Source organism: Pinus tabuliformis, chromosome 3_1 (assembly GCF_031772625.1).
Source record: "Pinus tabuliformis cultivar Carrire ecotype Pingquan chromosome 3_1, CPIR1, whole genome shotgun sequence".
Classification (NCBI taxonomy): Eukaryota; Viridiplantae; Streptophyta; class Pinopsida; order Pinales; family Pinaceae; genus Pinus; species Pinus tabuliformis.
Genome location: NC_142301.1, coordinates 687,184,278 through 687,207,759, shown reverse-complemented (window position 1 = coordinate 687,207,759; position 23,482 = coordinate 687,184,278).

Sequence of the window (23,482 nt, the reverse complement as noted above, 5' to 3'; positions counted from 1 at the left end):
AGTTGAAATGGAGTGAAACCAGTGGCATCCTTTACGGAGGTTTGGTAAGCCCACAAGGCAGGAAATAACATCAAATGCCAGTTAGACTTGTACACACCAACGATACGTTGAAGCATTGTAACCAAGATTTTATTGACCGCTTCAACTTGACCATTGGACTGAGGGTAGTATGGAGTTGAACTATCGTGTTGCAAGCCTAGTTGGGTTGTTAATTCTGACATCATATGATTACGGAAATGCTTTCCGTGGTCAGTGACAATGGCTTGAGGGACGCCGAATCGCGAAATAACATGATTGAATAAAAATTGCGCCGCAGTGTGACCGTCTTCAGTTAATGTAGGCATCGCCTCGGCCCATTTAGTAAAGTAATCGACGGCAACGATGACAAATTGCGCCGCAGTGTGACCGTCTTCAGTTAATGTAGGCATCACCTCGGCCCATTTAGTAAAGTAATCGACGGCAACGATGACAAACCCATGCCCCCCGGCCAAGCGAGGGTTACAGGTCATATAATCAATGCCCCATTTTGCAAAAGGGCCAACGGAAACAATAGGGTACAACAGAGCAGGAGGCGCTCGCATTTTCCGGTGGTATATCTGGCACTCATGACAAGAGCGAACAGCAAGAATGCAATCCTTGAAAATAGAGGGCCAAAAATAGCCAGCACGAAGGATTTTTTGGGCTGTAGCATATCCGGACATATGTCCGCCACAGGCACCGAAGTGGCAGTCATTGAGAACCCGTTCAGCTTCCTCGAGAGTAAGACAACGGCGGAGAACAGAGTCTGCACCGAGACGATATAATGTATCTCCAATGATACGGAATGGTTGAGATTGATGACGAATCCTTCGCCGAGCGTCTTTAAACACATCTGGGCGAAAGGAGGACATTTGCAAATAGGTGATGATATCTCCGTACCATGGATCGAGGGTGCTAATGAGGAACAGAGTCTCATCCGGAATTTGATCCTCTACAGGCGAGGTAGAGGAAGAAGATGGCAAAGAGCAAATTAACTCAGCAAACACAAGGGATTTCTTAGACTTGGCAGTGGTAAATTCCAAGTCGAACTCTTGGAGGATAACAATCCACTTTGAGTATTTGCCCCCCAGCAACTGGCGTGACAATATATACATCATGGGGTTGCAATCAGAAATCACAGTAGTAGTACGCAAAAGAATATAATGACGGAAGCGTTGTACCGCACAAACTACGGCTAATGCCAACTTCTCGACATAAGCATATCGAGTTTCCGTGTCTAATAGGTTGCGGCTGAGATAATAAATAACATGTTCAGTGTTATCATCATCAGTTTGGACAAGAACCATGCCGATAGTGGTATCGGCGGCAGCCAAATACAAGGTGTAGTTGCGATAATAATTCGGAGGACGGAGCAAAGGAGCAGAAACAAGCAGACTCTTGAGACGCTCAAAAGATTCCTGAGCTGTGGCATCCCAACAAAAAGGGACATCACGCTTCAGTAATCGTGTAAAACCTTTGGCCACCTCGGCATAGTTGGGAACAAAACGACGTAAAAAATTGGCTTTTCCCTGCAAACTCTGCAGCTGATGCAAAGAAGCGGGGGGAGGGAGATTCACGATAGCCGCGACTTTAAGGGGATCCAGACGGATGCCCTCTCGAGAAACGATAAACTCGAGAAGTCTGCCGGATTCAACGCAGAAGACACATTTGTGATGATTTAGCCTGATTCGGTAGTATCGACAGCGAAGAAAGATTTCGCGAAGGTGTTGAGGGTGGTCTTGACGTTTAGCTGAATGAGCAGGGAGATCATCCAGATAAGGTTGTACGATATGTCGAATGTCATGAAATGCATAAGACATTGCACGCTGGAAGGTAACGCCGGTTTTATTTACCCTATTCCTCTTACAAATTGGGTTTCCAATATTGTCCCTGTAACTAAAAAACAGGGTACAATCCGGGTTTGTGTCGATTATCGTGATATAAACAAAGCCTGTCCTAAAGATAATTTTCCCACACCGTTCATTGATCAGATCATTGATGAGTGAGCCAGTGAGAGTGCAGGTGTGAGAGCTAATAACAAGAAATAAAAGTTTTTTCCTTTTCTTTTTAAAAGCGACAAATAACAATAAATGCTAACTAATATAATGCAAAAAGCTCTTTTGTTTTTTGATTTTTAAGATAGCATAATGCATGTAAACAAACCTCAAGAGATATCCACGAGTACAAACACAATCACTCAAAGGACATAGAACCAATTCAGAAACATGAAGATGAACTATCAAAGCAAAGGAAAACACAAAGACGTTCAATGAACCAAATGAAGTCAAGCAAGAACCAAGCAAGCTAGAAGTGAATCACTAGATGAGTGCGGAAAACAATCAAGAAGCTGACTGGATGATCAAACCACTACGTCCCACAGAAGGCTCGACATGCACAGCCACTAGGTAATCTAGGGCTGGGATACAAAATCGATAGAAATAAGCAAACAACTGAAGGATGAAAGTAACAACCAGTCACACAGAGGTCCAACACACTTCCAGAAGCAGCAAAAGATATGGAAAAACAAAAAATCCGAGTTTAAGGAGCTTTGAGCTATCAAACTGGCAAAATTCACAGAGATGGCGCGATTGTGAAACTACAACTCGCGCTAACAATTAATTGGCACGGGTGCCTATGGAGCAACATGCGCCAACTGGCGCGACTGTCAGAAGAAAAAACGCGCCAGCCGCGTTTACTAACCCAAAAAGAAAATATAACTACCCAGGGTCTGACTGACAGTGCCCAGAAGAACCAAACAGCAGATAGCAATTTCAAAACTGACTCAGAAAGTTCATTAACTCAGGCAAGCGAGAGAAAACCAATCATGCAAGACAAACTCCAAATAGCTTCTCCCCAGTGGAGTCGCCAAATTGTTGGACAGGTAAATCCCCTCTGCGGACAGAGGCGATCCCACTAGTCTAAAACAGAACTAGCCACAATCAAACCACGCTGCCACGCAAGTTCCTAGTTATGCATCAAAGGTGGATTAAAAAGACCAACCTGGAGTCCAACGCTATGTCTGAAGCAGAGCTGATATTCCCGCTCCCTCGCTCCAGCAGATCATAAACGAACACCTGCACATGCAAAGGGAGAGACAGATACCAACATAAAATCTACCAAGGCACAACTATATTTCAGTCAGAAAGGAAATAAATCAACACATCATCATAATAGACAATGAGATTGGAACTATAATAGCAGTCGCTCATTAATTAATAATAAACAGGAAAAGTTACAACCATGGTTCTGACGTTGAACCTCTCCTGGCTGGGCGAGTAACTATATGTGTCTTGCAATGCATCTCCTCTTCGGCAGCATAACCTCTCTAGCTCTCATTAGCATTCCCCCAAGAACTCAAGAACTCAGCAACTAGCACTCCATGACTCTCCCTCTTAGCACTAGTATCACTAGCTTGTCTAATGCATAAGGACAAGCTTATATAGATGAAGAAGGGAGGAGGATACGACGAACCGGGACACCTAATGTCGATTAACATTATCCCCAAAAGCCATTAAAGATGGAGATAGGATAGAGCTCGACATAAGGCTGATTTTTTATCTTCAAAAAAGCTCCATGTAATGAAGGAAACAACAGTCGGACGTGCGTTAAGGCAAAAAGCATGACTAAACTTGGTTGGCGCGACTGCTGCTCTAAGACAGAGCGCCAATAGTCGCGCCCTCTTTTGAGGATCTCCATGATTGGCGCGGGTAAGATACTGTGGACTTGCGCCAATGGAAAAAGAGCACTTTTCAGGGATAATCTGTAGGAGGTGTCTTCAGGGAACATGAAGTACATACTCAAGGGAACATAATGCAAGTGTTTTTAGACTTTTTCACTTCTTATAACTCCCGGGATGAGTCCTCCAAAGTACGACAAGAGGAGTAACAGGGATGGTGACAAATTACTGTGTAACAGAAACCCTTGTAAGTTGTGAAAGGCTAGGATAAACAACGCTTCCATATTTATAGTTGTGAGGGGTAGACTTCCTTGTTGTCATAATTTTACTCTCCACTATGTAACAAAGCCCTTTTACTCTTTCCAATTGTTGTGGTGTTTCTCTAAAGAAGGTGTTGCTCTTTCTATCCTCATAATGTGCTATCATTTCTTCCGTGAAAATTGACCACGTAACAAGTTGCTTATGAGAAAAAAGCTCTTTATACCATAAAAATTGATCCTGTTCTAAATATAAAGATGCAATACGTACCTTTTGTAATAGTTTCACCTCATGTAGATCGAAATATTTCTCCATCTATAGTATCTAATTTACCGGATCCTTTCCATCAAACTTCCTCATCTCACTTTTTCTTGATTTTAGGAGCTCGATCTTGAAACGACTATAACTCTGTAACTTCGGATCTTCCAATTCTGAAATGCTGACCTGCAGTAGCCCTCTGCATCCTCTTTCCAATGCCACCAATATGATCCAAATTGGATTCTCCAAGGAAGAGTTATGCCAAATCTCCCAAGATGACCTGATTATACACCTCTTCAGAAGAGAAAAATTGTATGAGGTGCCACGTGTCACTTTTTTGACCTTTGTGTCTAAAAAATATATACAGGAAACTATAGTCTGTCCTATTTCTGTAACTTCTTACGAAATTTCAATCCGATGCTCAAAGAGAAAGTTATGACGATTTTCCCCGGGTCACCTGTTTGGAATGTAATTCAAGAGTCTGCAAAAAGACCAACTTCCTCAGATCATATCTCCGCCAATATAGTGCGAAAATCTCTAAAATTAAGAATCGAGGTTTAGTGCGATTTCGTCTCAAACAATTTTTTTTTAGCTTCTGAAATGTCGCAGAAAAAAAGTTATAGCGAAAATGCCACGATGACCAATTTGAAGCAACGAAACCCTAGAATCCAAAGCTCTGATACCAAATGTTATGAAACCATCTCACAAAAAGATAGAAAAGATAGATGAATGCCTTAGAAATAAACCTCTTCGACGGGCGACCTCCTTTACATTACACAAATGAACAATTCTTTGATGATACAAATGACAAGACCTCCTTTCTATATATAAGAGTCTAAGGGTTCATAATATAATCAGAGCCGACATGGCAATAATAATGTAAGGGCACAATAATAATAATAGTGGGCTTCTCTGGGGCATAATAGTAACAATATGGGGACTACATGGGTACAAAAATATAATAATGGGGTTGTTCTAATAACAGTAAGGGGTTTCACTAGTAGTATAGGGGCCTAAAAAAACTACATCTCCCCTCGCGCTGTCCTCACTAGCAACGTGTTTTTCTTGAACAATATTGCACATATTTATTTCCTATAACTATCTAGTCCCAACCAGACTTAGTCAAGGACAACTCCAAACTCAAGAATATTTCTCTAGCCAACTAGTAGGAAATATGTATCTATATTGCATTTCTTCTTGACTCTTATAGTTCTTCTCCTTCGGGTCACCTCAAGTTCATTGTACCCTCTCAGTTTTATTTCATGAGAAATTTAGGTTTTTTAAGGATAAGTTTGGGCAAGTAACCACCTAACCCATAACTATCCAACTAACCTGACAAGTGAGTTTCATACAACCTTACCCTCCCATGTGCTTTGCCTCATAATCATTATGTAATAATTCATCTAATTCATAATAAAAAAAATATTTCCTAATTATTATGTGTACTTTACATTGTTTGCAAATCAATATGATCTATTTTACTACAGTAAAATAATATTTACAAGTTGCCAAGGGATGTTACGTCCCACCGCCCCGCCTTGAGAAAACCATTGTCGTAGTGTTTTCACATCTTCAGAACAGGCTTGGGTATGCTTCTTTCATAAATTTTTATCCTTCCAAGTAGCCTCTTCTAGGTTAAAGTGCCTCCAATGAACTTTAGCCTCGGTGATAGCTCACTTAGACACCAGTACTTCTCTTTGGTTGAGTATATGTAGGGGTTTGACTAGAAACTCTCAGTTTTGTTCGACCTATATCCATAGTTAACAAATCATTGTTAGTATTTATCTCTAACATATTATATAATATTTACACATATACACATTTTATAATTACTACCTATACATTCTACCAATTAATGATATGTCTAGTATCATATATATATTTTTTCAATAATGAAACATGAAACATGTTATTAACACGTATGTGGATAGGGAAAGCTAGATAATATTCCATAGGCCCAAGTCGAGCTAGGACCTTAAATGGGCCACGAAACTAGGGAGCCAGTTTGGCACAACCTCCCTAGTGTAGAGTACTATTCTTAATCTTTACCGTCACATACATGTGATCCCCCACTTGAAACTCTCAGTAAATTCACGTTTTTTTCAGTATACATTTTCTATCTAACTTAGGAAACTTTTAAGTTACCCCTTACTTTTCTTACTTCTTCTTCCATCTCTTTTAACAAGTCAGGTCCTAACATCAATTCATATTCTCTACTACTCCAATTAATACGTGTTCTTCACCTACGCCCATATAATACCTTGAACAAGATCCTCTTGAGAGAAAAGTGATAATTGTTGTTGTAAGAAAATTCTACTAGGTGAATATAGTCCTCCTACATAGCTAGCAACTGCATTACATACATTCGCAACATATCCTCTATCAATTGATTCACTCTTTCGGTCCACCATCTGTTTGAGGGTGGTATGCAATAATAAATTGTTCCTGAGTACCTAACCCATCAAACAAATCTTTCTAAAATGAAGACTTAAATTTCACATCTCTATCTGAAATTACTACTTTTGGTATCCCATGCAAACATAAAATCTTTTTCATAACTATGTTAGCAATTTGAACTATTTTATATGTAGATTCCACTGGAATGAAATAAGAAGACTTACTCAATTTATCAACCACCACCATTATGGAGTCTTTCTGTCTTTTAGTCTTAGGTAAGCTAGTAATAAAATCAAGTATAAGAATATCCCATTTCCACTTAGGGATAGGTAATGGGTGAAGCAATCTGGATGGATGCCAGTGTTTGATCTTTACTTGTTGACATTCCAAACACTTAGAAAAATATACAACCACCTCCTTGATGTCTAGACATAAATACTCCTTTCTCAAGACAGTGATTAATTTTTGATATTCAAGATGGGAAACATAAGGGCTTTTATGATACTCATCTAAAATTAATTATTTAATACTTATCTGAATAGGAACATGCATTATGTTTCGATAAATCAACATATTTTCCTTTTTTATCTCATATCCAAGTTGTCGTTCACTACTTTTTGGGTTTCTTGTTTACCACCACAAGAACTGGTATTCAGAATCCCTCTGAGAAACCTCACTTTGTTCTTTAAAAGTAGTTCCTACTTCATTAAATGATATTTCATAAACAAAATTCAATTTTGTGCTCAAAGTGTTAGCTACTCGATTCTCCTTTCCTTTCAAATGTTGAATTTAAAACTCAAATTTTCTTAAGAAAGAAATCCAACGTGATTGTTGAGCATTTAAAGTGGTTTGTTTAAAATAATTAGTTAAGCTTGTGTAATCTATCATTAATGTGAATCTTTTTCCAAGCAAATAGTGTCACCACATTTTTAGGGTGTGAATTACCGTTGTTAGCTCTAAACCATAACATGAGTATTTTTTTTCATGTCCATTCAGCTTCTGAGACTCATACGCTACAACCCGGCTTTCTTGCATTAGTACTCTTCCTACACCCTCCTTATAGGGATTTGTACAAACAGTAAATTCCTTATCCATGTCAGTAATTCTCAAAATAGGGGTAGTAGTAAGTAAGTGTTTTAATTGGTCGAAAGCGTTTCGACACTCAACTATCCACTTGAAGATTCTTCCTTCCTTTTGCATTAATGGGATAATACACCCTTGATAATCCTTCAATAAACCGTCTTTAGTACCCATTCGACCCCATAAAGGATCATATATCAGCCACGTTCTTAGGAACATGCCATTCCATTATAGTTTTTTATTTTTTCTAGGTCTACAACTATTCCATATTTAGTAATAACATGTCCTAAGTATTGAATTTTCTCTTTGTAAAACTCACACTTATTGTATTTTGCATACAATTTGTGCTCCCTAAAAGTTTGAAAAACAATTTGCAAATGTTTTTTATTCTCCTCCATATTTCTGGAATAAACCAATATATCGTCAATAAAAATCAACACAAATTTATCCAGATATTTGTTGAATATGATGTTCATGAGACACACGAATGTTGTCTAGGAATTAGTTAGTCCAAAGGATAGAACTACAAATTCGTATTTCCCGTAGTGGGTTCTAAAGGTTGTTTTATATATATCCTCATCCTTGATTCTAATTTGGCGATATCCAAAGCACAGATCAATTTTAGAGAACATCGTCGCCCCTTGTACTTGATCAAATAAATTTTTAATACTGGGTAAGGGGTACTTATTTTTCATTGTTAGCTTATTTAAGTATTTATGGTCAATGCACAATCGTAAAGTGCCATTCTTCTTCCTAACAAAAATTGACTTGAGCTTCCCAACGTGACACGCTTGGGCAGATGTATTTCTTGTCTAGTAATTCTTGTAGTTGTGTTTTAAGTTTAGATAGTTTTGGGACACTCATGTGATATGGTGCTCTGGATATAGGAGAAACTCTTTGAATAAGCTCACTAGTGAAATCTATGTCTCTTTTAGGATGTAATCTAGGAATTTCTTTAGGAAAAAACATCTGCAAAGTATTGCACAATTGGCAAGTCTCACAAGGTAGCAGTCCTTTATTTGGAATTTGAATATCCCATTTGCACTGCATAAATTTGACACCCCTTCCTCATACATTTCACCAACTATGAAGATGTCATCAATCATAATTTCATAGGTCTCCTCACTTCCTGCACCTCTTGTCTCATACCTTCCTAATTTAAGTAATTAATGGTCTTGTCCTTACAATTTATAAGAGACCAATGCTTCTCCAACTAGTCCATACCAATTAAAATGGCATATGATCCTAAGGGTAAACCATTTAGGTTTTCTATTATTGGCTGTTCTTCCATTTTTACTAGACAATTTTCCACCTTGGCTATCACCCTTCTCTTAGCCCCTGTGGCTAGCTATACCAACCATGAGTTCTTAAATTTAATAGTTTGCAAATGAGATTTTTCTACTATCTTAGGACTTATGTAACTTAAACTAGCCCCTAGATCAATTAAAATAGACACAACTTGGTTGAATATTTTACCTTCAAATTCCACCATGGTTGACTAGTACTCTGCCTAGTGATCCTCTAGTGCAACATTAATTTTGGGAAAACTCCTTTCTATCTCCACCACGATAGATGCCTCTTAAATATACGCTACTAGTTCTACCCATTTTTGATAAGGACTATTTTTGACATAATGTGGTCCCCCACACCCTCAACATTGTAATCGAGGACTAGTTGTTGGTTCCAACTTAGATTTGTTAGGTTGTTTGGTAGATTTCAATTCATTCAATAATTTTGAATTTCGCTAGGTTCTTCCTCAATTCATCTTCAACTCAATTTTGTAGGAGATTTTAAAGTTTACCACCTTCGATCCCTTTAGGTTTTGTTAAGGTTTTTCCCCCTCTTTTTTTCCACTTGTTTCTACTATCTCCTGTCTGGTTCATTTGCTGGTAGCATATTCGAGCTTTTCTAATAACCTCATCGATAGTTTCCGGGTTGTCGAATTCTAACCACTACTTCATGAATACTGGAATTGATAAACCATTGAACTTTCACATTTTCCTCATGTATGGATGGGACATGTCTTATCAGGGATGTAAAACTTGTTATAAAATCATCCATAGAAAGTTTCTACAACCGCGAATCATGGAATTCCTTTTCCTTTTCATCATAAAATCATTAAGTTAAATATTTATCTTTAAAATGCTTTTGGTAATATTCCCAGGTTACTTCTTGTTTATCAATTCTTTGTATTATTTTCACTTCCTCCCACCATAAGATGGTCCTACCTTGTAGTTGATAGATCGCTAGCCGAGATTTCAGGTTGTGGTCATATTCATAAATTTGGAAATATTTGTTCATATTAATATGCCAGAATTCGGTAACCTCCTCTTGTTCACCATCAAACGTCGAAGGTTTAATTTTTTGAACTCTCCCTGCAATTCCACTCTTTTTTCTCTTAGGACGCCTATGACTTGAAACATTATCAGATTTCTCCTCATTATTCTCTTGGTCTCCCTCTGATTCGGGGTGATCATCTCTTTGTCTGTGTGTCCCAGTTTTGTTTCCATGTTTTTGGATTGGAATAGGATGTCGATGGTTTTGTCGGTCTGACAGGATTTTCATGATTTTCTCTTTTTCTTGCATTAGCTTTCCATCATTCGCTCTCAACCTTGCCATTTCATTATTTAATTCTTGTATTGTTTCAAATAGTTCAGTAGTAGCATTTAAATATTCTTCTCCCAGTTGGACCCACATCTCATGGTTAACTTCTCTATATGGTACTGGAGCAACTCATATTTTTTATCTTAGTTGATTAGATCCAACGATCCCCATTGTGTCTCCTTTCTTTCACTCTATTCACAAAAGAATTATGTTATTCCCCTACTTACCTAGATAGGTCACAGTCCTGAAACGTGGCTCTGATACCGCTTGCCACAACTCCCACTATGTACATCCACACACACACACACACAGATATATATATATATATATATATATATATATATATATATATATATCTATATATATATATATATATATATATATATATATATATATATATATATATATATATATATATATATATATATAGATATATATATATGTCACAGTACACTTAACCAATACTAAAGCAACCTAACCTGTGTATGTGTTTAGTCACTAGGTGTGTAAGGTAAAGGTAAGTTTGATACTAGATGTTAGGTCATGCAATTTATTGATTTACAAATATAAAGGTGTTTAATTACAACAATAAAAGTTGTAATTAAACACCTTTATATTTGTAAATCAATAAATTACATGACCTAACATTTAGTATCAAACTTACCTTTACCTTACACACCTAGTGACTACACACATAGACAGGTTAGGTTGCTTTATTATTGGTTAAGTGGAATTGATGGGTTAAATCTCTAGAACCATTTCCTATTTCCCCACATAGTCCTACGGATCTTGAAATTTGGGAAAACATTAACGAATCTCTTGCCAATCCTACGATCAACAATTTAGATTCAAGGGAGTCAGTTGAGGTAACTAATTTCCCTCTCCAACGCCACAGATGACTCATTTTGCACTCGATCTTCTGGAAAAATAGCTTTGCAACTCCAGGTAGCTGTGAGGTTTGAAGGCATTCTTGTCTTGGACAGTTGTTTCCCCACATCAAGTTACCTGCAGATTTTTTGTGTCAAATCCTATTTCAATAATGGTGAATTTATCAGGTTAATTATTTGGCTAGTTGTGTAGATCTTGGATGGGGTTCACTAGATGTTTCACTATGCTTCCTCCTATGTAGTCTAGGTAATTTTCATGGTTTCCTACCTCAGATTATGACTACGATGTCTTTACATGAATTTTTTGGTCGATACCCGTTAATTTTCCAATGGCATAGTTTGCATGGAATTTCTTTCCCTTTAATTAGGTATTCGTTATCGTACACCTTAGTTATTTAATTCATTTTTTAATTCACTTACCATTCAACACTCCAAAACCTACAATGGTCTTGTTTGATGATGTTGGCAGGTAAGATTTGTGTTTGGTTGTGATTTTTGTTTTAAGGTTGCAAAAAGATTGGTCACTGACTTATAGTTCTTCCCCTTCCAATTTAGTCATTCGACTTTTTTCATTAGGGTTTGTTCCTGACATCATTGGTTCGGTCATATTTTAGCACCATGAGGACTTGAGATTATAGTTAGGGTTTATTAACTTAATGGGTAGTTCCTTTTTAAGTGGAAGTTTGAATTATTATCAAGAAATGGATATGACTTACTCATTTAAATGTATAAATGTGATGAATGCAGGTACTCTCCAACCTTTGGAAGCAACAAGAATGAGTTAGCACCAAAAAGAAAATGATAAAAAAACATAGTAAAAGAAAGTCAAACTTGGGTTTTCTCCTCCTTGCTCAGATGCTCCAATAGGAACAAGGCCATGTCAGTCCATCACCCTCATCCATTATCAACATCCACCCATCATTTCAAATCCTTTCCCATTCATTTTACTCGATGTCCTAAAATTTTATAGGAAGGTTATGTTTTGCTACAAGAGGCCAAAATATATAGGGAAAAAATTGTTTTTACCATATCTAAAAAATTGTGCATCCATTGGCCGATATTTTTCATGGGAAGATGCATATGGATGATAGTAACATGCTCAAGGAATTTTAGCAAATTTCAATGCACACTTTTCGACAAATTGGCCTCCATCACCTACAACCATTTTTATTTTTTCTTGAGATTCATGCATCCATTGGTCGAGATTTTTTATGAGGATATGCATAAGGATGATGGAAACCTTTTCATTAAATTTTAGGTCAATACAATCTAGCATTTAAGGGATATGGATAAAAAAATTATGTTATAGGAGCACTCCAGAATTGCTATAGGAGCGACCAGAATTTCTACAAGAGCATGATTGGCATAGAAAAAGGGCTTTGATCTTATGTTTTTCATCTAGGAATAAGAATAGGGGTCCGTTATAGCCTCAACATTCATTTTCCACACCAACTGACCTCTTCTCCACTCTCATTTTCATCTTCTTCCATGAAAAGAATCCATTTTCACCCCTTATTCCATCCCTTCCACCACAAAAAAGCCTCTAATCCTTGTCAACGGATCACTCGTGAATTATCAACATTTTTAAAGGTATCTCCTGAAGGAAACAATCATCCTAGGAGAGTCTATGTGACTACTACAGAAAGACACACAGTCCTGTAGCATTTTGCACAAGCTCTGCAAAACCACATTCAAAAGCACTTGGAAGCACCATAATGAAGAATTGAACAACATGAATCATTAATAGATCATCTCCTTAATCTTGGGTAACCACAAAATTTCTGCAGGGCTACTATAGGGTCATTGATCATCTCCTCCAACAACAACTTAATCCACCAACAAGACCTACTGTTACAACTTGGATTAGTCAAGCACATTTCAAGAGAATTTTTTCAAAGCAAAGCCAATGCATGGAGCAATGAGCATAAGAAGATTAGTCATTACCTTTGTTCGGAAGCAACATGAAACCATCAAAGCATCATCAATAGAAGATTTAGAACCACCAAAGGCAGCTTCAACAGTCATATCAACAACCTCACTATCACCTGCACAAATACATCGAGGGTAAGGCCCAAGTATGGAATTCTCAAAACCTCTCCTATTTATTTCAACTCAAAAAATTGTGTAAGTGTATGAAGGAAAATGTTTTTTTAAGCCAAAATTAGTAGCAGAGAATCCTCATTAGGATAATCAAAGCACCATCAAATCAAAGCACCATCAAGAAGAATTTATTGATTTTCTCATACCAAGATCTAGGTGCCTGTTTTAGTCCATATAAGGCCTTTTTTAACTTGCATACAAGATGTTCTTGTCCCTTCTTTAGAAATCTTTCTGGTTGAACAAGATAAATCTCTTATTTTAAGTCACCACTTAGAAAAGCTGACTTCACATCTATTTGATGTAGCTTCCAATCATATTTAGTTGCCAATGCTATCATTATTCTAATTGTATTCATTTTTGAAACCAGAGAAAAGGTATCTTCATAATCTACACCTTCTTTTTGTGAATAACCTTTTGCAACCAATCTTGCCTCATACTTGTCTATGCTACCATCTACATTAAATTTTGTCTTGTACAACCATTTTGGTCCTATAGGAACTTTATTTTCAAGTAATTTTGTTAATTCCCAAGTTTCATTTTTCATTATAGAGTTGTACTCTTCTTTCATAACTTCCATCCATTCTTTATTATTTTTAGCTTGTTCATAATTTAAAGGCTCAAAAATAGTCATTACTTGAGGCATTAAAGCATAATCTTAATACCTGATAAGGGTTTGAATATGTCGTGTTGATATTCTTAGAGGTTCATTACACTCTGGAGTACCTTCTCCTCTTCTTCTTCTCTATGGAGTGCCTTCATCACTTCTTTGTGGGCTTTGACTTCCTGGCATGTCTTCTGGAATGGCCATGCTTTTGTGAGCTTGAGAAAATTCCACAACTTCTCCTTCCTTAAAGTTGTCATAAGGAGGTTTCCATACATTATGTTCATCTTCTTTTATTGGTTTATATGCATGCTCATGAAATATGACATCTATACTTGCAAAGACCTTGTGAGTATTTGGATCATACATTTTATATTTTTTTTTATCATTACAATATCCAATAAAAATGCATTTGATGGCTTTGGCATCTAACTTTCTCCTATCCTCTTTAGGAATATGAGCAAAGGCCTTGCATCCAAATATCCTTAAATGACTAACTTGAGGCTTAAAACCATAAAATGCTTCAAATGGCATTTTGTGCTCAATATACCTAGTAGGGCTTCTATTTTTAAGATATAAAGTTGTATTAATGGCTTCAGCCCAAAAACTATTAGAAAGTCCTTTAATTTTTAACATACTACGAGCACATTCAACTAATGTTCTATTCTTTCTCTCGGTTACTCCATTTTGCTAAAGTGTACGTGGTACTGTAAATTGTTGCATAATTCCATTTTGTTTGCAATATTTGATAAAAGCCCCTGAAGTGTACTCACCACCTTTATCTGATCAAAGAATTTTAATGCTCTTTCCTGTTCGCTTTTCAACCATACTCTTGAATTCTGGAAAGTATTCAAACACATCACTTTTGTTTCTTATAAATTACACCCAGTTGTATCTAGTGTTATCATAAATAAATATAATAAAGTAATATGCTCCACCAAGTGACTTAGTTTGTATTGGACCACATACATCAATATGCAATTGTTCAAGTATTTCATGTTTTCTTCTATTTTCATACACAGGAAATTCTTCCCTATTCCTTTCCTATTGCACAATCTTCACATTCAAAGTGTTCACCCTTAATATTTGGAAGACCTTTTACCATCAATTTCTTTTGTAGTAATATTAGGTCATTATGATTTAAGTGTCCATACCTTTGATGCCAAAGCTCTATATTTGACATGCATGTTGATGCCAAAGCTTGATGCCCATTCTTCATTACACCCAACTTGTATAATCCTCCAACTCCCATTCCTTTTGAAACAACCTTGTATTTTTCCTGCACATCCTTTACCAAACAATCTGATTTCACAAATTCAACTTTTAAATGTTGATATGTAATAGTAGAGACTGAAATTAAGTTCTTCTTTAATTCTGGAACATATACCACCTTTTGAATTTGTTTTTCTTGTCCATTAGGTATCATAACACTTATATCACCATATCCTTTAATTTAATGTGATCTATTATCTCCTAAATATATGTGTGCACCATTATTAACTTCATGATAAGTATCAAACCAATCTCTTTTGCATGACATGTGGATTGGTGCATTGATGCACCAGAATCTATAAACCAAGCATTATCATCATCAATTTCTATTGATAAAGCATCATTGAACACAAACAATCTAAGATTGCTAAAGCCATGACTAATTGCTTCATCTCTATCAACATAATTTCTTGAATGCCTTCTTTGTTTAAATTGATCAGACCTTCTTTTCATGCAATTCTTAGCAAAATGACCAGGTTTTCCATAGTAATAACACACATCATCTCTACTTGATTTGGCATTTGTCCTTGGTAAGGGTGTACCTTGAAATGAATTTACATGTGTCTTTCTCCCTTTATTTTTCTCCCACTATTTGCCTTTGAAGGACTGCTTCCCTTTAGCCATCAGTGCTAAATCTAAATTGGGAGATTTCTGTTTAAGGCTTCTTCTTCGCTCTTCTTCCTGCATAAGTATACCTTCCAACTCATCAAAATTAGGATCCTTCTCTCTAGATGAAAGACCAGTGATAAACATTTGATATTCATCAAGCATTCCATTTAATATCACAGTAACCAAGTCTCTACTAGATATTGTTTCACCAATGTCACCTAATTTATCCTTTAGATCCTTAATTCTAGAAATAAAATTACTGACACTTCCATTTTCTTCCATCTTAATTGAAGGAATATTACTCTTTAAATACAATATTCGATTTGTAGACTCCGTCTCATACAAAGTTTTGATAATGTCCCATGTCTCCTTGGAGGTTTTTCACTTTCTAACGGACATCTGCAAAAGCACCTTCACTTTGTTTTCTCGTCGCTCCCAATCTTGAATTGCAGCTTCTGTGGCTTGAGGGGACACTGGCTTGACTTTAGCTCCAAATGCAATCATCCATATGTTGTAGACTTCCATCAACTTCCAATTTGCATAGTTTTCACCATCTAGTTTGTTAGAATCTGATAGATAAGACTCTGCTAATACATTTTCCATGTTACTTATTTTCACCAAGTACCAATCACCAAAAAAAAATTACTAATTTTCACAAATATAAACCCTCAAGCATAAGTCATAAAATTTTATCCAATATCATTGGATAATATGACTTCCCTCCTTTTTTAATTTTTTTTTTTTAATTTGTTTATTTTTAAACACACAAAAAAATATCAAACTCAAAATTCACAACTCCACAATCTTGATTACTACACTACTCATCTATCCCTTCAAAACTTTATAAAAAACATAATGTGGATTAAAATAAACCCACTTACTCACACACAACCACCACAAATTACTTTAATTCAGGATTGGAGCTCTTAATTCAACACGTGTCACTTAACTTGGAGCCACCACAAATTTCTTTAAATCAAGTTGGAACTTTTAACTATTTTTTTCACTTACTCAAAGTGCGTTTAAATTCAAAAAAAATTATATGCAGTAGGAAAGACACATCCAACCACAAAGACAGGAAAATTTATTTTGTTCACCACTCAGAAAATAAAAAAGATATCTTATACCAAATGCTCATCCACTAGCTTTTCCTAGGGCTACGACAGCTCCTTGGAAATCTTCGTTCTATTTCTTTGGCAGCAAATGACTCCCTTCAACGAGCCTCACAACCAGCACACTCTTACACATACGCAGAGGGACTGCAAGTTCATAACAACAAAAAAACTCATGCACAGACTCACGCATAGGGGTGCAGTTACCTCAGTTCTTCACCTGTTGCAAATAGATTTTTTTTCTGCAACACAGAAACAACAGGAAAAAAACTGTAACAAATTTCTCACGTTTTCACTGTCAATAACTTACATGCTCACACTCAATTTCTGTCCAATACGCTCTCCACTAAAAGCGTAATGCTTTGCACACACTCTCTGCAACACTTCTCAATAGCACACTCTCAATGCTCACCATAACAGTCTCTCACAAGCTCACACAGCAACTTCACCCTCTCAATGTTGAACGAGGCTCTCATACCATATCAGAGAACACAGGAAACTGAACTGAACACAAACACACAAAGCATTCTCATTCAATTACCAAAGAAGGTTTTTTATACACCATGGAGAAGTTTCTCGAGTCGGTGACGGTGACTTCTTCAGGAAGCTATCTAACTTTCTAAACTTCCTCCTGAATTCTCGAGAAAGAACTAGACTCAACACATTTAATGCAGGCGATTGGAATTAATTCTTTCTAACATTATGTGAATCACATAACCTTTATATTGCAATGATAAACTTTCTATGACATTGGACAATGCCAAAACTAATTTAGTGAGGTTATCTTCTAACTTGTTCCATATTGACCATTACAATTTTGCAATCCAAAATTACAACGACTAAAAGGAAGATAACCCCTAGAAGCAATTATTCAAAAAAATTGACTGATGAAGACCACACAAAATTGAGTGATGAAAAAAATATCAAATATTCCACCTTCTGTTCTTCCTTTGATCTTCTTGTGGTGCCCTTCCAGTTCAATTGTTAACTGCTATGTGTTTTGCTCATGACTCTTCGTCATGATTCTAAAAAGTATGCTTTGATATCTTGAAGTATGTGTTGTGGTAATGTATGATTGAAAATTTTAACTCCAGTACCGGTATTAATCCCCACATCTGGAACACTCTAATTGAAGACAGATAACATAAAATATGTGGAAAGTTTTTCCATTTGCCTTATTTACCACCTAACTGAAACAAATTCAAGTGCGTATTTTGTTGACAGGATAGGAAGGAAGAACTTGAATCAAATTCCTGATGTGAAAGGTGAAGCACCAGTGGTTCTATTAGCATAATTTCATTCTAGGTGCACAACCAAAATTAGTTGCTTACCTTGATCTAGTCGACCAACCAAAATGGAATTCAATAATACTCTGAGTGTGTTGAGTGTGTAACAACACAAGAATGTTTCAAGCTACATTTGTGAAATACCATTATGACTACCCTTATCTCTCGATAGCCATCTTAAAGGAAAGAAATTTTTCATTTACCCGGCCTAGTCAACAAAACTTCCTCGCAAACGTGGCTATGAATGATGGCTCCACCCAACACTCATTGCATTAGTGCCAATATTGTGAATTCCATGCTGGTGTTCCAAAATTTTCCAAATCAAAGCTGTAGAGATAAATTTTGCTTGTAAATATAATTCTATAGTTTTAAATAAAACACATTTGAAAAAGTCTCGCAACTTTGACTACAACATGATCCCCCATGGGGACTTTGTTGCATGTCTAAATCTCCCTGGACAACAAAAACTAACGGCTTCCTCCTGTAGGAAATGGTTAGTCCCTAATGCTTTAACTGCACCAAAATTATTATTTTCAAATATAGCTGCTCCTCCCCTGCTACCCCATATCTTCCATATCATATTTACAAACCGCTGTGTGTTAATCTATAGGATGCCTTGTGCCTGGGGATTATTAAAATCCCCAATACTTTGCCCACTCTTCACAAAAGGTGCAATTCAAAGTGAACTGATTCAGGGAGAGATGTTGGGCTCCTCGTTCTGATGAATGCATTTAGTGCGTTTATTCTCCCATTTCTGCTTCTCCACTATTTGATGTCTCCATATTTATTTCACCATAGGTGGTTTGATTAGAGTACTATAAAATACGGGAAATTTTAGTAATGATTTTTATTAAAATTTGGTAGAAATTTTGAGAAATTTGAGTTATATCTATTAAATTTAAGGATTTTGGATACTCGTGAGTTTCTGATGGTGTTAAATCTATTTTCACCATAAAAAAACAATTCAAACATTTTTATGATCAGATTGTTTGAAAGGAAAAAAAAGTATTCCAAAAAATTTATGTCTTCTTAACCATATTGGCGTCATAATAATAATTTCATAAATATTTAAAACATTGAAATAACCAGCTAGACGAAGGCAACTAAGAGTATGGGAGAGCCTTCTATTGTCTTGTAGGGACCAATAGTAGTTATAGTACTCGTCCCACACATCCATAAAAAATATTCATAAATCATCACAAATTTTCACATAAATAGTTTATATAAGTTACATAATTTAGTCCAAAATGGGCCCACATAATGATTGTGCCAACAAGTGTCAAATACGAAACCTTAACATCACATATTGACAAGACATAATGTCCCAAATATCTACATCTCTGAATTACCAAATAAGTCAAAATGCACTACAAAACATTCCATTGAATTCTATTCAGGAGTACACATATTCCATCAAATAGTCACCTACAGATTTCCACTCGAGCAACACATCCCATTGCTCAGTAATACCTGCACAAGAATAGGTGAAATGTGTGTTAGCCATATGTACATGTGTATTTAACCATTCAACCCACTGAAGACAATAAATGACAACATTCCATTTAGGATTAAAGATAATAAATGACAACATTCAATTCAGGAATTAGTTCAGAGGATGCAATAAATGTCACCAACCCTTTGAATTCAAGTATTAAACACACCAGACTTTTCAATTCAAGAATTAAAAACAGGAAAGCACATGGATCAACCTTCAAATATTATCAACCATTTGATCATGTACAAATCAATCCAGGCCACACATTTGAATTTGGGAGATGGCAATCTATGCCAAACTTCCCTACCAATTAAATTCTAAATGAAAAAGCTATAAAACATCAACTCTTACTCATTTTCATTTCATACATTCATTTTACTAATCTACTATTGGAGACATGCAATCAAAGTGTTCGGACACTGTTACATTCATTCTGTTCAGAAGTTGTTGCAACATACAAACTGAGTGTGTGCACAATGTTACATTCATTCTATTCATCAGTTGCTGGAGATATACAGGTATATTTTTGTTGAATAATGTTACCATTTTTGTTGAATAATGAATAGTGTTATTTTTTTGAGAAACAAGGGTAAATTAAAGCCATTACAGCTAATTTAATTACTGATTTACTGATTTAGAGACCAATTTCATTGCCACTATAACCTCAAATCTAACCCTACAACTCAATATCAGACTACTATAATAGCAAAGAATATCCTTTCAAAGAGAAAAGACAGATAGCCTCAAGTATAAAGCCATTACAGCTAATTTCATTACTGATTTACTGATTTAGAAACCAATATCATTACCGCTATAACCAATTTTTCACCGAAAGAACGCCACCAGCTTCTTTAGCATCAACACGACCCAATAATTTGTTGATTCACCAGCATTTAGCATCAACGCGACCCAATAATCCATTGATTCACCAACATTAGAGGCCCTCACCAGGCTTGAGTTATTAGTTCCCATCCTTGGGCTTAGATACCGTCCACCATCCTTTAGTTCCCATCCTTAGGCATGGTTTAGTTACCTCTTTCGTATCCCTATCTGTCTACCTTCTCTTTAGGCAATCAAGTGGCACTTTTATCACATCAAATATGGCCTTGCCCCCACGAAATTCGGTTAGGTTATCCCATGAAATTCTAGGACTTATTAGGTAAGATATTCATGTCTAATCCCAGATTGAAGATGTGAATGAAAATAGTGAATGCAAAGTTTTTCAAGAATTTGTTTCAAGCGAAATTTTTGTCTGCAGCCTCTGGTACAACTAAAGGGATGGTTACCTAGATGAAGCCCGTAGAAGCACATATCCCTATAAGGGCCCATGCAAGCACTTACACTAACAATTATGTTCTTGTGTTATATACGTAATTATCCAATACTATCAAGCATCCATTTTCATTCCTTGACTAGATAGTCATTCGGCCAAAGGAGCACCCAAGCACTGCGGGGGAACCCAACTAATGAGTTTTTTTATCGGAAGGAAAAAACTTCCCTCTGCCCTCCACATAGGCATAGATCCTCATATGTATCTGCCTATAATCCCTACCCTAAATCATTTTGATATGGGTGCTTATGCATCTATCTAATAAATGAAAATGTTACCTTAGGAATCAGGTTCCCAGAATGACTGCTCATTGCATAACATACCATGCCTACAAAGAGCAAAGTCAGTGACACAATATCAACAACATTACTCCATAGTTGAAAGGATCATCAAGATGAATAGACTTCCATCAATTGGGTCCTGAGGAGAAGCCATGCCAAGTGACGAAGTAAACAGGGAGTTGGAGGAGTTGTTAAATACAAAATAATTTCACTTTAGTGTCTTCACTAGCAAGTTCACTAGGGACAACCTAAAACAACACCTTTTCGATCATGTTAATCAACAAACATTCTTAAACTTGTTCTTGGTTTCATTGAAGAAAGACATGCCAGTTCTCAGAATGACTACTCATTGCATAACATACCATGCCTACAAAGAGCAAAGTCAGTGACACAATATCAACAACATTGCTCCATAGTTGAAAGGATCATCAAGATGAATAGACTTCCATCAATTGGGTCCTGAGGAGAAGCCATGCCAAGTGAAAAAGTAAATAGGGAGTAGGACGAGTTGTTAAATACAAAATAATTTCACTTTAGTATCTCCACTAGCAAGTTCACTAGGGACAACCTAAAACAACACCTTTTCGATCATGTTAAACAACAGACATTCTTAAATCTTTTTTTGTTTCATTGAAGAAAGACATGTGAGTTCCCAGAATGACTGCTCATTACATAACATACCATGCCTACAAAGAGCAAAGTCAGTGACACAATATCAACAACATTGCTCCATAGTTGAAAGGATCATCAAGATGAATAGACTTCCATCAATTGGGTCCTGAGGAGAAGCCATGCCAAGTGACGAAGTAAACATGGAGTTGGAGGAGTTGTTAAATACAAAATAATTTCACTTTAGTGTCTTCACTAGCAAGTTCACTAGGGACAACCTAAAACATCACCTTTTCGATCATGTTAAACAACAGACATTCTTAAACTTGTTCTTGGTTTCATTGAAGAAAGACATGCAAGTTCCCAGAATGACTGTTCATTTCAAAACATGTCATACCTACAAAGAGAAAATTTTGATGTCAGGTAGATTCATTGGCGTTCGTAGGTTCCCATAGTGACTGCTCATTACATAACATACCATGCCTACAAAGAGAAAATTATGATGTCAGGTAGATTCATTGTCTGGTTAGAGAAGCAATTCTAAATGAACAACAAACCCACCGGTTTAGAAATTCTCTTTTCCAGTCTCAAGGGGGTCCCCTACGTGTTGTATGATGCCAACAAACCCATAAATCTATAAAGAATCAAAGTTGATTGGCACATAGAAAGCTCAATGTGAGTTGTTGCCCCTAAGTAGTGAACAACAAGGATAATTTCTTACCTATATTAATGCTCGTTGAGAACACATGCCTGCAACAGTATAACAATGAGTGAAGAATGACAAAACTGAAAAGATGTGCCTGAGGTGAATCTGAAATCAAAATAACCACATAACCACATAAAGATACTACAACTAAGAACCCTTACATAAAAACATGCTAACCCTTACTAGGAATAAAAAAAATGGCAAGAACACAATGAGTGCCAAAAACAATGATTTGAGGACACAAAAAGTTATTTGGGTTGAAGAAACTCGGTTATGTCAAAGCTGTTACAAGAAAGAGAAAGGAATAGCTCTTCTTGATAACTCATATTTTTACCAACTAGGATTAAAATGAATGCCAAGAACAAAAAGAATGACAAGAACAATGATTTGAGGACACAGAAAGCTAGTTGGGTTGAAGAAACTATGTTATGTCAAAGTTGTTACCAAAATAAATAGGAATAGCTCTTCCTGAAAACCCATATTTTCACCAACTATGAATAAAATGAATGCCAGGAACAATCATTTGAGGACACAGCAAAATAGTTGGGTTAAAGAAATTGTTTTATGTCAAACCTGTTACAAAACTAAAAAGGAATAGCTCTTCCTGATAACTCATAAAATTAATCTCAGAAACAAATAGATAAGTCTAAACCCTTAGAGGGCCTGTTATAGTTATGACTGAAGAGGAGGAGGCCGAGGTGGTTGAGTGGTGTAAGGAGATGGCCTAATTGGGACATGGGTTAGAGATTATAAAACTTAAATCCACGGTAGCTCAAATCTGTCAGGGGAGGCCAAACCCCTTCAAAGATGGGTTTCCTCGTAAATCATGGTGGAGTGGATTTCAAAAAAGGCATCCAGACCTTGTGCTACGTACAGCTAAGGGCCTTGACAGAGACCGTGCTT